Source organism: Scyliorhinus torazame, chromosome 8 (assembly GCF_047496885.1).
Source record: "Scyliorhinus torazame isolate Kashiwa2021f chromosome 8, sScyTor2.1, whole genome shotgun sequence".
Taxonomy (NCBI): Eukaryota; Metazoa; Chordata; class Chondrichthyes; order Carcharhiniformes; family Scyliorhinidae; genus Scyliorhinus; species Scyliorhinus torazame.
This window is the reverse complement of record NC_092714.1, coordinates 248,185,870-248,201,602: the sequence shown is the minus strand read 5'-3', so window position 1 is coordinate 248,201,602 and position 15,733 is coordinate 248,185,870. Positions and strand designations below refer to the sequence as shown.

General features: G+C 55.9%; 1 protein-coding gene across 5 annotated transcripts in view; it reads left to right on the top strand.

The window, feature by feature from the left end:
• Positions 1 to 15,733, top strand: part of slco4a1 (solute carrier organic anion transporter family, member 4A1) — a 216,766-nt gene that overhangs the window by 7,132 nt on the left and 193,901 nt on the right. The window lies entirely within an intron of this gene.

Genomic DNA, 15,733 nt, shown 5'->3' with positions numbered 1-15,733 from the left:
GCTGAGAGTGAAAAATGACAGGAGTGGGTACTCCAACAAATACTCCACAGCGAGAATATTTGGTTGTCTTTGGTGGCAGTGAGATCAGAGGTAGAGCAGAGAGGAGGCAGATCTTTGACGGACAAGGCGTGAGCTGCAGGGTACTCAGTGGGTCACACCCACAAAGTGGGGAAGGAAGCCTAGCTCAGAACTGTTACATTTAACAAATCATGAGCTGAATTCTCCGCCCCGCCACATTTCTGCCCCGACCAGCCGGCGGGGTTCTCCATTACACCTGCCGGTCAATGGGATTTCCCATTGTGGGGCAGCCCCACGCTGTCGGGAAACCCCCGGGCGCTGGCAAAATGGAGAATCCCGCCGGGAGCGAATCCAGTCCATTTCTCGGTTGAAAAATGAGCAGCTACATCTGGCGTAAAACACAACACAATTCCAAAAATATGAGTTTCCTCTGATCTGCTTGACTAGCTTAACATAAATGAAAGCAGAAAATGCTGGATAACCTCAGCAGGCCTGGCAGTATCTACGGAGAGAGAAACCCAGAGCTAACGTTTTGGACCTAAATGATCCTTCTACGGAAGGATCACTTCTCAGTTGTGCAGAAGGATCATTCAGATCTGAAACTTTAATTCTGGGTGCGATTCACCAGAAACATTTCCAAGCCCGGTTTCGGGAGCGTTTGGCGAAGTGTGGCTCCTCAAAGATTGGGGTGCCATTTATTTTTTAAATTTAGAGTACCCAATTCATTTTTTCCAATTAAGGGGCAATTTAGCATGGCAATCCACCTATCCTGCACATCTTTGGGTTGTGGGGGCGAAACCCACGCAAACACGGGGGAGCCATTTTGAATGGCCGCCACGATCTCTACACCCACACACACACACTTTCAGGACACCTCGCTTTAAGGACCCCCCCCCCCCCCCCCCCCACTTCATCCCCCCAACCTTTCTTTGGCCCCCTCAGACTCTCTCCCTTTACATGGCTCATCAGATCTTGATCCTTGACAGTGCCAACCTGGCTCAATGTTACTGCCAGGATACCAGTGCTAAGGTGCCCGGGGGTGCCAGGGTATAGCCTGTCCTGTTTCTGACCACTCAAGGGGCTTTAATGGCCTGTGTGATCCCCAGAGGTGCCAACACGCCTGGTCCACGATTGTGGAAACCAGTGCCACACGGCGTCTGGTTGAGGCCTCGCAGATGCGGCAGTTAACCCCCGGGCGCCAGGCGAATACGACGTTTAGATATTCAAATTAATCACACCCAGCAAGCGTGTGATCCAGATGGCGCCGAGTTTGCACCTGGCACGGATCCTGATTTGGGGCTCTCCCGCGATTCACTGGGCACGACGCGGTGGGAAAGTCACGCTCTCTGTTTCTCCACAGATGCTGCCAGAGCTGCGGAATTTATCCAGAATTTTCAGTTTTTATTTCAGATGTCCAACATTCGCAGTATTTTGCTTTTATTTGAGTAGTTTTAACAACCTGGTTGATGTTTGAGACATTAAGGATTTGCACAGAGTCAAGGGAAGGTCATGTTTCCTGCAAATGTCATCAACGTTGAATTGTTTGCCTGTCAAAAGGTGGTTTTGAATGATTGTTTCAAGAGAAATGAGGAAGTTGCTGTAATTTTAAAAAGATTCCAGCCCTTTATGCCCTCGAATGTAACAACCAGCTACCAGAAATTCACAAAATTATTTTTGTTGATTTTTCTCAGCAGTCTGTGAATATTTTGAGTTATCAGATCATTTAAGGGAAACAGATGTAAATTGAGCGCTGACCTCGCAGCACATTGCCCAGAATGACTCTGTGATTGTTTTTAAAAAAATACTGTTTCACAGAATGTGGGCATTAGTGGTCAGGCCAGCATTTATTGCCCCTTTCTAATTCCCCTAGAGAAGGTGGTGGTGAACCGCATTTTGAACCACTCCTGCCAAATGTGGCATTGATACACCAATAGTGCTGTTACGGGGTTGGGGGTGAGTACCAGGATTTTGACCCAGCGACTGTGAAGGAACATTGATGTATCTCCAAGTCAGGAGGTTTTGTGGCTTGGAGGGGAATTTGCAGGTGGTCATTCTCCCAAACATCTGCTGCCCTTGTCCTTCTACATGGTAGAGGTCACAGTTGGTATCAAAGTAGCCTTGGTGAGTTGTTGCGATGCATCCTGTAGCTGGTACACACTGTTGCCACTATGCATCAGTGGTGGAAGGAATGATGTTGGAGGTGGTAGATGGGGTGCCAATCAAACAGGTTACTTTGCCCTAGAGCATTGAGCTTCTTGGATGTTGTTGGAGTTGAACTCATCCAGGTAAGTGAGTAATAATAGTCTTTATTATTGTCGCAAGCAGGCTTACATTAACACTGCAATGAAGTTACTGTGAAAATCCCCCAGTTGCCACACTCCAGTGCCTGTTCAGGTACACTGAGGGAGAATTCAGAATGTCGAATTCACCTAACAGCACGTCTTTAGGGACTTGTGGGAGAAAACCGGACCACCTGGAGGAAACCCACGCAGACACGGGGAGAACGTGCAGATTCCGCGCAGACAGTGACCTAGCGGGGAATCGAACCTGGGACCCTGGTGCTGTGAAGCAGCAGTGCTAACCACTGTTCTACCGTGCTGCCCAAAGACTTGTGTCTTGGGGATGGTGTACAGGTTTTGAGGATTCAGGAGGTGAGTTATTCACCGGTGGAGTCCTAGCCTCAGACCTGTTCTTGTAGCAACAGTATTTACATGGCTGGCCCAGTTCGGTTCTGGACAATGGTAACCCCCAGGGTGTTGAGAGTGGGCTATTCAGTGGCAGTAATGCCATTGAATGTCAAGGGATGATGATTAGGCCCTCTTTTCTTCAAGGTGTTCATTGCCTGGTGCTTGTGAGGTTCAAATATTATTTACCACTTATCGCTTCCCTCTTCTCCGGCGATCACTCGCTACCGAGTAAGAGTGTCCAACTAAGAAACTCCGTGTTACTGGCCATGGGTGCTGAGGGTTCTTGCATGGCTGATGAGCCTGATCCTAGCTGAATCTTCAACTGCGCACTTGGCAGGTGTTTCCAGTAGGTAGGGTCACGCCTTGGACTCCAGATCGTTGGTATTCCTTTCCCAGGTTCCTTTACTGGGCCTCTTGCCATTGCGTATCCTCAAAGAATTGTGTCCCTTCAATCAGGAGGTCCCTCCAAATGGGTCTCCTCTGAGCAAGGTGTCAGGCGTTGACATCTATGTTGCATTTCTTGAGATAAGCCCTCAGGGTGTCTTTGAATCGCTTCCTTTGTTTTCCTCTTGTTTGGAGCCTTCCTTGAGCTGGATAAAGAAGATTTGCTTTGGCGGTTGGGACTCCTAAGCGAATGGCTGGCCCAGCGGAGTTGAGTTTGGATGATCATGGCTCAGTGCTGGTCCTCTTCGCTCCTTCAGGGACGCTGATGTTAGTACGCCCGTCCTCCCAGCTGATTTGGAGAATCTATCTCATGCAGCGTTGATGTTACCAATCCAGGGCCTTCAGGTGGAGTCTGTATGTAGTCCAGGTTTCTGAGCCGTATAGAAGAGTTGGGAGGACAAACACTTTGTAGGCGAGGATCCTGGTGTCAGCATGGGTGTGGCAGTCGTCAAAAACTCTCTTCCTTAGGTACCCAAAGGAGGTGCTCATGCCTTCTCAGCCCACTTAACAGCCTCAGCCTGAATGTTGCCCAGGTCTTGCTGCAAATGAACAGGATGTTTCAGCATCTGAGGAGTGACGAATCAGCAACAAGCATCCCCACTTCTGACCTTATGATGGAATGTTGTAGCCGTACTGAACAGTTTGGGGAAGGGGGCAGCTAGTTCTGGAGCAGTTGCTGGAATGTTGTCAGGGTCCATAGCCTTTGCAGTATCTAATGCCTTCAACTGTTTCTTGTTATCACATGCAATGCATTGAATTGTTGAAGACAGGCATCTGTAATGCAGGGGACCTCAGGAGAAGGCCTAGATGGACCATCCACTTCCAAAACTAATGAAACTCCTTCCGTGATCAACGAGACTGGAGAGGGACTTGAACCCTAACCCCATCAGCTCAGTGGTAGGAGCAGTACCAACTAAACCAGTTGGGCTGTAGCAAACGGGGTGTGAAAATAAAATATAGGTAGGTTTTCAATATGTTTTGAATGGCTTTCTTTTCCTTCCAGTGCACGACAGCCAGTCTTTTTGGGTGAGACATTCGATCAATTCTTTCCCAGTTGGATGCCATGGCATCTTCAAGGAAGAGCAGTGCAGTTCCCCTCATGTAGTGACCAATATCTGTCCCCCAAACAACACCATATTTCATTCATTGTGGTTTGTGGCACCTTGATGAGTGCAAATTGGCTGTCGTGTTTCCTCTATTCCAACAGTGACTACATCTCAAAAGTATTTGATTGTAGATTCAATGATTCTATAGAGGGATGTGGGCACACGGGGTTCGGGTAGATGGACGTTTTGGTTGGTATGGATCAGTTTGGGCTGAAGGACCTGGCTCTGCGTCGTAGATTCTATGATTTAATATGTTTTGGGATGTCACAAATCATCATTTATTTTTATTAACCTAATTCTAGGTGTCTAGAAATAGTACTAGGAAATTAAAGCACTAAATTGAGTGGAATAAACTCGCAAATGTTTAGGTGGGACATGTTATGTTTCTCCTCCTGTGCCTCGGATGATCCCGAATGACTGGGGATCACGGACACGGATCAAAAATTTTCAGTTGTAATCAAATGTTTTTAAGGCACTTGGGGAATGTTTATGCTTTACCTGAGAATTAACTGAGTGTAAGGTCACCTCTAAATCCCTCAATTATATCACGGCCTTGTGACATACTTGCAGTCACACACAAGTTACTGACTGAAAATAATGCAGTTAATTTTATCTGGTTGCCTGGTTATTGCCTTCTTGAGGGACAGGAGAGTCAATCTTGCGTAAGCCCTGTTTATTTTGTTTCCAAAGTGTGTACGTGTCGCAAAACATAAATTTGAAATGAGAGTACAATAATCATTGTCTTCACTTTACTCTCAGTTGGAAACTCCTCCCTTTATGCCCCAATCTTTCGCAAGTATTTCAGGAAGTGCAAAATTTCGCCAAGATAATAAGATCAAGGTGATTGCTTCCTTATCTTCTGGAGTTTTGTTTTTGAAACAAAACGCTGTTTGAAGTGCAGACAATACACTGTGCAGTTGAATTCTAATGCTCGTAGGTCAGACTAATTAAATAGAATATACAGGCAGAACCTGGTTCGCATTGCTGTGCTTTGTTCAAGAAACAATTGACCTTGAGACTGAAGGCGAACTTGGTATTTGATTACTTTGGCCTCAGTTCATAGTTGTTTATTGCATAGTTAGTACATTTCCATCGAATAAATTCAGGGTGCGCAATCTGTGCGAGAAAGGAATGGTTGTTCTAGATTCGTAGACATTTACAGCACAGAAGGAAGCCATTTGGCCCAGCGTGTCCACAAAGATCTAACCACACTAATCCCATTTTCCAGAGCTTGGCCCATAGCCCTGGAGGTTATGGCAGCGCAAGTGGCGATCTAAATACTTCTTAAAATATTATAAGAGTTTCTGACTCAACCAACCTTTCAGACAGTGAGTGTTGAGGACAAACTTCCTCAAAGGGCCTACAGGTCTCAACCCTGTACTCTTGAGCACCGCTTTGCTGCTGGTAGCTTGGGAATCCCTAAATATACCCATTTATGTTAACTTGTGTACTCAGTTTTTCGCTCTCCTCTCTTGGCAGCTTGGAGATGACTACATACCCTAGTTTACTGTCTCTCTCATACAGTGCGACTTTTTTTAATGAACTATGTAAGTTGTCACCAGAAAGAGTTAACAGATGACTCTGTTCATCATCCAGTTGGCTGATAGTGCACGCACATTCCATTGTGAGGACAACAAATTGCATTATTATACTGCCATTTACTCAGTTAAATGTCCTGAGGAATTTTGCGGACGATTGGTGGAAAATTGACACTGATGAAAGACAGATTGTGAGCAAAGGCCAAAGGAAATGGTCTTTGCTTGGATTTCAAAAGGTTTCAGGGCAATGGGAAAAGTGCGAGGGAGCTCAAGTGCGGGGATAAAGGAGAGTGAAAGGGTGGCTGTCAACGATGGGGCAAAGAGGCAGAGGGGTATGTACAAGCAGCCAGTTAGAGGAACAAAGAGTCTGAGAGGATTAGTAAGGCTATGGGGGTCACAGTGATTGGGAGTGGCAAGGTCAGGCAAGGACAAAGTAAATAATATTAAACTTGAGACTTTGGTAGGTTGGATTTCAAGGCAGGTTGGCAAGGCCAGGATTGATGCGAAGGATTGGCATGTGATGGGATGTGAGTAACAAGAGTTTCTATGAGCTGGACTCTTGTGGAGGATAGGAGATTCACAAAGAAACCTTTTCAGCCTTAGATTCTGGAGGTGACTATGGCATAAATGAGGGAGGGGTTCAGCAGCAGATAATTTAAGTAAGGGGAATGGGAGAGATGTTTTGGAGGTGGAAATGTTGTGGACATTCAGCTTGGGTTCAATGAAGACTCAAATTGCAGACAGTCTCGTTGAGATTGAAGTTGATAATCAACGGCGAAGATGTAGAATCATTGTCAAGGACCAAATAGTGATGCCTTCAATCTTAAGAACATAAGAAATAGGAGCTGGAGTAGACCACATGGCCCAGTGAGCCTGCTCCACAATTCAATGCCATCATAGCTGATCTTGAGCTGCAACTGTTATGTCCCAGAATCTCCTCATGTCACTTAATTCCTCAAGAGGCCAAAAGCCGATCTATCCACGCATTGAATATATGCAACGTTGGAGCATGTACAACTCTTTGGGATCGAGCATTCCAAACATTCGCACTTCTTTGAGTAAAGAAATCATTCCTCATCTCGTCCTAAATGATCGGCCCGTTATTCTGAGACTCTGAGCCTGTATTTTAGATTGCCCCAACTATTGGAAACAGTCTCTCAACGTGCACTCTATCAAGCCCTCTCAGAATTGTCTAGATTTCAAGAGATCGCCTCTCATTCTTCTAAACTGCAGAGAATATAATCTCCATTTACTCAGCCTCTCATCACAGGACACCCCCCTCATCCCAGGGACAAATCAGTGAACCTTTGCTTCCGATGTAAGTATAACCTTTCGTACTTGTAGAAGCGAAAACTGCGCACAGAGGGCAGAATTCTTCCACGCCCCGGTAGGCGGGCATGGGGGGAGGCCCAACAAAACCGTTTTATGACAGTGTGAATTTTCCACGGGATCTTCCACCGGTGCCTGCCATGATGGATTGGGAAACCGTCTGCTGGCCATCGTGAAACTGATCTTTACCCCACTGGTGGCACGATTGGAACATTCCCTCCACGTTCATTTTCCACGAGGCCAGCGGGAAAATACGTTAGTCCAGACCACATCTGAGGGTGAATATTAAAATCTATCCACAGCCGCCCTTGGGGCTTATCATTTTAATTATAAAGCTGTGATTAAGGACTAATGTGCGCTTTTCAAAAACAGAAAATACAGATTTGCGGCATCACTTCCAGCGCCTGACCACCGATGATTTCACAATTGAGCTGGCAACAATTATTCAATTCATTTCCTGAATTTATTTCAGCCAAATGTTTAAATTCCTTTACTTTTAATTTAAATTTAGAGTACCCAATTCATTTTTTCCAATTAAGCGGCAATTTAGCGTGTTCAATCCACCTACCTTGCACACCTTTGGGTTGTGGGGGCGAAACCCACGCCAACACGGGGAGAATGTGCAAACTCCACACGGACAGTGACCCAGAGCCTGGGACTTCGGCGCTGTGAGACTGCAGTGCTACCACTGCGCCACCGTGCTGCCAGATGTTTAAATTCCTGTACGTGCTCCTTATAATTCTCATCCCAGAGGATATACAGTTTATACGCCTGTGAGCTGGCAAAATATCACACCATGCCCTGTTTCTGCTCCCATAGAAACACACCAGATTTTTATAGGGATGTGATGCTTGCCTGTTCAGTAATTGCTATCTTGCTTGTATTTTTTGTTTCACTGTGACAAACATAAGAATTTGCATGAATATGTGACTTGCTGGGACTTTTCAAAAGGAATGATCTTCAGGATCTTTTTGAAAGAGTTCCAACTTTTAAGTTCCCTTTTCTTGGAAAAAAACCCGAAGATGTTGAATAGTTCCACAAGTGCCTGTTACCTTGAACTTCTTTCTTACGGGTCTTTTTGGGCATCCCTAGCGGTTGAGGATGATTTGCTTCCACACTAAAAATGAGTTCTCAGCTGACTAAGGAGCCCAATGCACAGCCGAACGTCTCTGTCACAGGTGAGGCAGGCAGTAGTTAGACGAGCAGGTGGGTGGGGTGCTCGGGTTGCCATGCGCTCATTTCGCTTGGCTTCTGGGGACAATTTTACTCTCCTCCTCCTTGAGGTATTCAGTTATCAGTTGATCCCACACGGTGAGCATAGCAGTTATTTCCAGGCTTTTGCTACCTTGATCACAATAGAATGTCGGGAATTAGAGAACAGATATTAAACTGCCAAAGAGTGAGGCATCAGAGTTGGCAGGAAAACTAATCACTGGGCAGCTAAGGTCGGCATTAAACATTTCTCACCCACCTACAGCACAGCCTTGCACAGCTTACCTTTCTATTCTGTTTACATTTGATGTGTCCCATTTGCAACTCAGAGTAGCACCCCTAGCAGTCTGACCTCTCTGTCCTCCAATAGCCATTCTTAATGGGAACTTTGAAGAACATTAGCATTGAATTTGGAAGGTCTGCACAGCACTGTTGGTCTGCTTGTGCCAACCAGGAACTGGAGCAGGACAACCTAAGTTTGTTTGTCTTACAAACCTGGGGCGTCATTCTCCGACCCCCCAGAGGGTCGGAGAATGGCCGTTGGCCGCCGTGAATCCCGCCCCCGCCCACGCCGAAGTCGCCGAAGGGAGAAAAATCGGCGGGGCGTTAATGTCGCCGCTGCCGCGGAGAATGTCACGGGTCTGCGCAAGGCAGCCGATTTTCGGCCTGCCGATATTCTCCCTTCCGGATGGGCCGAAGTCCCGTCGACGTGATGACCGTTCACGTCGACGTAAATTAAACCTCCTTTTCATTGGCGTGACCCTGTTCTCCAGGCTCACGCCGACCAGCGTGGAGGTGAGTGACGGCCTGGGGGGTTGGCTCTGGGCAGGCGATGGCGTGGCCGCAGTCTGAATGCGTGAGGAGAGGTGTGTCTCGGGTTGTGTGTGTGTGTGTGCGGCGGGGGGTGGTTAGAGTAGGCAGGGCTGCGGGGGAGTGCCGGGAGGGGGTCCGTGCCGGGGTGGAGGTTGGGGGGGGGTCCGTGCCGGGGTGGAGGTTGGGGGGGGGGGTCCGTGCCGGGGAGGGGGAGGGGGGGGGCCCGTGCTGGGGTGGAGGTTGGGGGGGGGTCCGTGCCGGGGTGGAGGTTGGGGGGGGGTCCGTGCCGGGGAGGGGGAGGCGGGGTCCGTGCCGTGGAGGGGGATGGGGGGGTCCGTGCCGGGGAGGGGGATCGGGGGTCCGTGCCGGGGTGGAGGTTGGGGGGGGGTACGTGCCGTGGTGGAGGTTGGGGGGGGGTCCGTGCCGGGGTGGAGGTTGTGGGGGGGTCCGTGCCGGGGTGGAGGTTGGGGGGGGGGTCCGTGCCGGGGAGGGGGAGGGTGGGGGGTCCGTGCCGGGGAGGGGGATGGGGGGTCCATGCTGGGGTGGAGGTTGGGGGGGGGGTCCGTGCCGGGGTGGAGGTTGGGGGGGGGGTCCGTGCCGGGGTGGAGGTTGGGGGGGGGTCCGTGCCGGGGTGGAGGTTGGGGGCGGGGTCCGTGCCGGGGTGGAGGTTGGGGGCGGGGTCCGTGCCGGGGTGGAGGTTGGGGGCGGGGTCCGTGCCGGGATGGAGGTTGGGGGGGTTCTGTGCCGGGGTGGAGGTTGGGGGGGGGGGGTCCGTGCCGGGAGGGGGAGGGGGGGGTCCGTGCCGGGGTGGAGGTTGGGGGGGGGTCCGTGCCGGGGTGGAGGTTGGGGGGGGTTCCGTGCCAGGGTGGAGGTTGGGGGGGCTCCGTGCCGGGGAGGGGGAGGGGGGAGTCTGTGCCGGGGAGGGGGATGGGGGGTCCGTGCCGGGGTGGAGGAGGGGGGGGTCCGTACCGGGGAGGGGGAGGGGGGGTCCGTGCCGGGGAGGGGGAGGGGGGGGGGTCCGTGCCGGGGCGGGGGAGGGGGGGGTTCCGTGCCGGGGTGGAGGTTGGGGGGGGTCCGTGCCGGGGTGGAGGTTGGGGGGGGGTCCGTGCCGGGGAGGGGGAGGGGGGGTCTGTGCCGTGGAGGGGGATGGGGGGGGTCCGTGCCGGGGAGGGGGATCGGGGGTCCGTGCTGGGGTGGAGGTTGGGGGGGGTCCGTGCCGGGGTGGAGGTTGGGTGGGGGTCCGTGCCGTTGAGGGGGAACGGGGGGGGTCCGTGCCGGGGAGGGGGATGGGGGGGTCCGTGCCGGGGAGGGGGATGGGGGGTCCGTGCCGGGGTGGAGGTTGGGGGCGGGGTCCGTGCCGGGGTGGAGGTTGGGGGGGGGGTCCGTGCCGGGGTGGAGGTTGGGGGGGGTCCGTGCCGGGGAGGGGGAGGGGGGGTCCGTTCCGGGGTGGAGGTTGGGGGGGGGGGTCCGTGCCGGGGTGGAGGTTGAGGAGGGGGGTCCGAGCCGGGGTGGAGGTTGGGGGGGGCTCCGTTCCGGGGAGGGGGAGGGGGGAGTCCGTGCCGGGGAGGGGGATGGGGGGGGGGGTCCATGCCGGGGAGGGGGAGGGGGGTGTCCGTGCCGGGGTGGAGGTTGGGGGGGGTCCGTGCCGGGTTGGAGGTTGGGGGGCGGTCCGTGCCGGGGTGGAGGTTGCGGGGGGGGGTCCGTGCCGGGGAGGGTGATGGGGGGTCCGTGCCGGGGTGGAGGCTGTGGGGGGGGTCCGTGCCGGGGAGGGGGATGGGGTGTCCGTGCTGGGGTGGAGTTTGGGGGGGGGGTCCGTGCCGGGGTGGAGGTTGGGGTGGGGGGGGTCCGTGCCGGGGAGGGGGGATGCGAGGGCAAGTGAGTTGGTCCACCTGGCCAGGTGCCAGCCTCCAACAGTTGGACCCATGCGGTCCATGCCACCTGGCTGGGGGGAGGAGGGGATATGGGCAATGATGACATGTCGTTGTTCCCCTCCCCCCACCAGGCCGTCATGTTTTCAGATCATCCAGCGATGTTGGCTGCTGTGGCGGCAGCCGCTCATGTCTATGTTGCCCTGGATGAGGAGGGGGAGGAGGAGGAGGAGGAGGAGCGTGCCAGAGAGGCGGCGCAGGCTGCCGCAGAGGGACAGGCGGCAGCCGCCCAGGCTGGAGGGACACCTGACCGACAGGACGAGGAGGGGGAGGAGGACGTCGCGGCCCCACGGCAACGGAGGCACCCGAGGGCGCCCCGTGTGTACCGGCCCCGGCAGTCATACCTGGACCTCACGGACCGGGAATGCAGGAGGAGACTCCGGATGAGGCGGGAAACCGTGGCACACATCTGCCACCTGCTGGCACACCTGTCACCGCGTGGCACTGGCGGGGGACACCCTCTCCCCGTGTCCGTCAAGGGTACGGTGGCCCTGAACTTTTATGCGACGGGGTCATTCCAGGCACCGAGTGGGGACCTGTCCGGCATATCGCAGACATCGGTGCACCGGTGCATCCGGGCAGTGACAGATGCCCTATATGCCATGGCGCACCGCTACATCCGCTTCCCCGTGGACCGGGCCAGCCAAGATGCCCGGGCCGTGGGCCTCTCTGCCATGGCCAGGTTCCCCATGGTCCAGGGCGCGATCGATGGGATGCGCCTGCAGATAACAGGGCCGTGTTCACCAATAGGAAGGGGACCTATTCGATGAACGTACAGGTGGTCTGCGACCACCGCATGATGATCCTGCACGTCTGCGCCCGTCACCCAGGCAGTGTCCACGACTCATACGTGTTGTCGCGGTCATCCATCCCCGGCATGTACGAGGGACGCCATCCCCGGCTGAGGGGCTGGTTGCTGGGCGACAGGGGCTACCCATTGCGATCGTGGCTGATGACGCCTATACGGAGGCCACGCAATGAGGCGGAGAACCGCTACAGTGATGCCCATGTAGCGACAAGGGGAGTGATAGAGAGGTGCTTTGGCGTGCTGAAGATGCGTTTCAGGTGCCTGGACCTCTCTGGGGGCGCCCTCCAGTATCGGTCAGATAGGGTCGGCCGCATCATTGTGGTGTGCTGCGTCCTGCACAACATAGCCCAGCAGAGGGGCGATGTGCCGCAGGCAGAGGAGGGCGGAGTGGAGGAGCAGCAGGAAGAGGCGCAGTCCTCCCCAGATGAGGGGGCTGGGGGTAATGGTCAGGGCAGACGGGGTAGACACAGGTGGGTGGCTGTCCACCGTTACCGGCTGGCCCAGCGGGCACGGGACAGACTGATGGACGCCTGCTTCACTGACTGGATGGGCGTGGTAATCGGGTAGTATGGCCACAGACCGCACACCATGGCAACAGCCGACCACCCACACCCCCCACCCATCCACCCACCCAGCACCCTCACCCCCCTCCCCAACCCCACCCACCCCACCCGCATGCACACCACCCCCCCCCCCCCATTGCCGATCCACCTGCGGCACAACGGGCCGGGCTCACACAGTTGCGGGTGGACGCGTGTCTATCGCAGGCCATGGAGGATGATGACAACCCGCCCTGCGGTGAGCTCCTGGCTCTACATCGTTGGACTATGTCTGACCCATGGCCACAGTACCACCATCCACCCGGACCATCCCTGCATGCGGCTGTGACACTGCAGCGCACGGTCCCGTCCTCTGCCCGGGGGTTGTTGATGGCGGACCAGCGGGAAGGGGGCAGACTCACCTGGGGCTGAGGTAAGACCACCCCTCACACACACACTTGCGCTCAACATACATGACACCCCCGCACACTTTGGACAGAGCACAAAGGCAGCTTCTGTAGGTGTAACATTGACTTTAATAACCAAAGGAGTTCATGCACGTGCCCTAGCCCCTAAAGCTCATCTGTGCCCTGCACCCGTGCCAACTTACTCAGTGTCTAATTGTTTGGCCTTACGGGCCCTTTGACTACGTCTACGTGGTTCCCCAGATGGTACAGCAGAACTGGAGGTGGACTCCTGTGATTCCTGCCCTCTGACACTGGATCCCTTTGGCGGCCGTTTCCTGGGGCGTCCTGGCCTAGATGGGCCAGGCTGCGGCCCGGGCGACTGGGATGGCGAGCTGCCAGCCTGTCCTGCCCGTTGCCCACCCGATGCACCTGGGACGGAAGGGGGGGGGAGTCCGAGGTGTCGCGGTGTACCGGGACCTCCCCTATAGGGGGAGCCGGGACGGACCACACCACCTCCTCCTCCCTCAGGGTGCCCGATGGCCCCCAGGCCTCTACATGGGTGGGGTATGCGAATGGACTGGCCATCCGACGCCCCCACGACATCTGGCGCTGCCAGTCCTGGAGGCCCGTGCTGGTATCGACAGGGGTCTGCAGGTTTGCAGCCATGGAGCCCAGGGGGTTGGCAAACCCTGTCTGTGACAGTACGACGCCGGCTCGCACAAGGCCACTGGCGCCGATGCCCTCAGCGATGGCCTGCTGAGACTGGGCCATGGCCTGCTGAGACTGGGCCATGGCCTGCTGAGACTGGGCTATGGCCTGCAGAGACAGGGCCATGGCCTGCTGAGACTGGGCTATGGCGTTGAGCGCCTTTGCCATCTGGCGCTGGCACTGGCTCATGGCCTCCTGTGAGAGGGCAGCCATTTCCTGGGCCACAGACGCCGCCTGCACGGAAAGCCCCAGGCCTCGCAAACCGTTCCCCATGTCTGACACCGTCGCACCCATTGCCTCCACCGCGGACGCCACCCGTGCGGTGTCGGCCTGGGTGGCACGCATGACCGGCACCACTCCCAGCTCCTGGACGCGGGTGGACTCCTCCACCTGCGACTGCAGCCGCCGCAAGCCGCCCGTCACCCTCTTCGCTCGTCTCCGGGTCGGTGGTTGCATCGGATCTATGTGTGGGTGTGGTAACTGCAGGAACCCGGGATCCATCTGGGCGGCAGATGTTCGCTTGGGCTGGGCTGCCCTCCGACCGCCCGGCCCCTCTGCTGCTCCTACCTCCACCTGCTGTACCGGGACGGCTGTGTTGTGCACACCAGTGAATGTACCAGACGCCTCATCACTAAAGTGCCCAACCGTGGTGAGTGTTTCTGCAATGGTGGAGGGTGTTGGTGACAGCAGTGGCGTTGTGTCGTGCTCTTCGTCCCACTCTGAGTCCATGGCACTTTGGGGTGGGGGTTCGTCTCCACCCATCCACTCTGAGTCACTGTCCGGTATTTCGTCTTCCTGGGCAGTGGTGTCCCGGGCAGTGCTGTCCCGGGCAGTGCTGTCCCGGGCAGTGCTGTCCCGGGCAGTGGTGTCCCGGGCAGTGCTGTCCCGGGCAGTGGTGTCCCGGGTAGTGGTGTCCCGGGTAGTGGTGTACCGGGTAGTGGTGTCCCGGGTAGTGGTGTCCCGGGTAGTGGTGTGCCGGGTAGTGGTGTCCTGGGTAGTGGTGTCCTGGCTCGGATGTGACGGGGGCCTGTGGCTGCCCCCCTCGTCGCTGGGTGGTCGCTCCCGCACGTGACGGGGGTGTCGTCTCCCTGTTGCTCCAGGTCTCTCCGTCTCCCGTGATGTGCGAGGGGCATCCTGCGGGCGTCGCATGCTGGAGGGTGCTGGTCTCTCTGTCTCCCGTGGCCTCAGAGGGGCATCCTGCGGGCGTCGCATGCTGGAGGGTGCGGGTCTCTCCGTCTCCCATGGCCTCCGAGGGGCATCCTGCGGGCGTCGCATGCAGGAGGGTGCGGGTCTCTCCGTCTCCCGTGGCCTCCGAGGGGCATCCTGCGGGCGTCGCATGCTGGAGGGTATGGGTCTCTCCGTCTCCCGTGGCCTCCTATGGGCATCCTGCGGGCGTCGCATGCTGTAGGGTGCGGGTCTCTCCGTCTCCCGTGGCCTCCGAGGGGCATCCTGCGGGCGCCGCATGCTGGAGGGTGCGGGTCTCTCCGTCTCCCGTGGCCTCCGAGGGGCATCCTGCGGGCGTCGCATGCTGGAGGGTATGGGTCTCTCCGTCTCCCGTGGCCTCCTATGGGCATCCTGCGGGCGTCGCATGCTGTAGGGTGCGGGTCTCTCCGTCTCCCGTGGCCTCCGAGGGGCATCCTGCGGGCGCCGCATGCTGGAGGGTGCGGGTCTCTCCGTCTCCCGTGGTCTCCGAGGGGCATCCTGCGGGCGTCGCATGCTGGAGGGTCCGGGTCTCTCTGTCTCCCGTGGCCTCCGAGGGGCATCCTGCGGGCGGTCTGCATCTGCGGGGATGGGTGCCTGGACGTTTGGTCCTGCGATACACAGTGAAGCATGCATGGTTAGACATCAGGCAGTGATCAGGTGATATGGGGGAGGGGGATATAGGGGAGGGGGGATATTTGGACGGGCTGTCGGTGGCTCACTTGCTAGTACGCCCCCGACCTCTGCGTCAGCAACCTCCCGGTCCTCAGGTCCGCCAGCCAGTTCCAGGGCCCTTTCCTCGTGTTCGGTCAGTGGCCTCTCATCAGCGGGGCCTCCTCCAGTCCTCACATGTTCCCTATTGTTGTGTGCGCGCTTATCCTGTGGGGGGGGGGGGGGGGGGCGGGGTGGCAGGGGTAAAAGGCAACACTGTTAGGCAGGTATATGAATGCACGCCATCGGTTGCGCGTGCATTGCAGAGGTTAAGGTTAGGGCTGG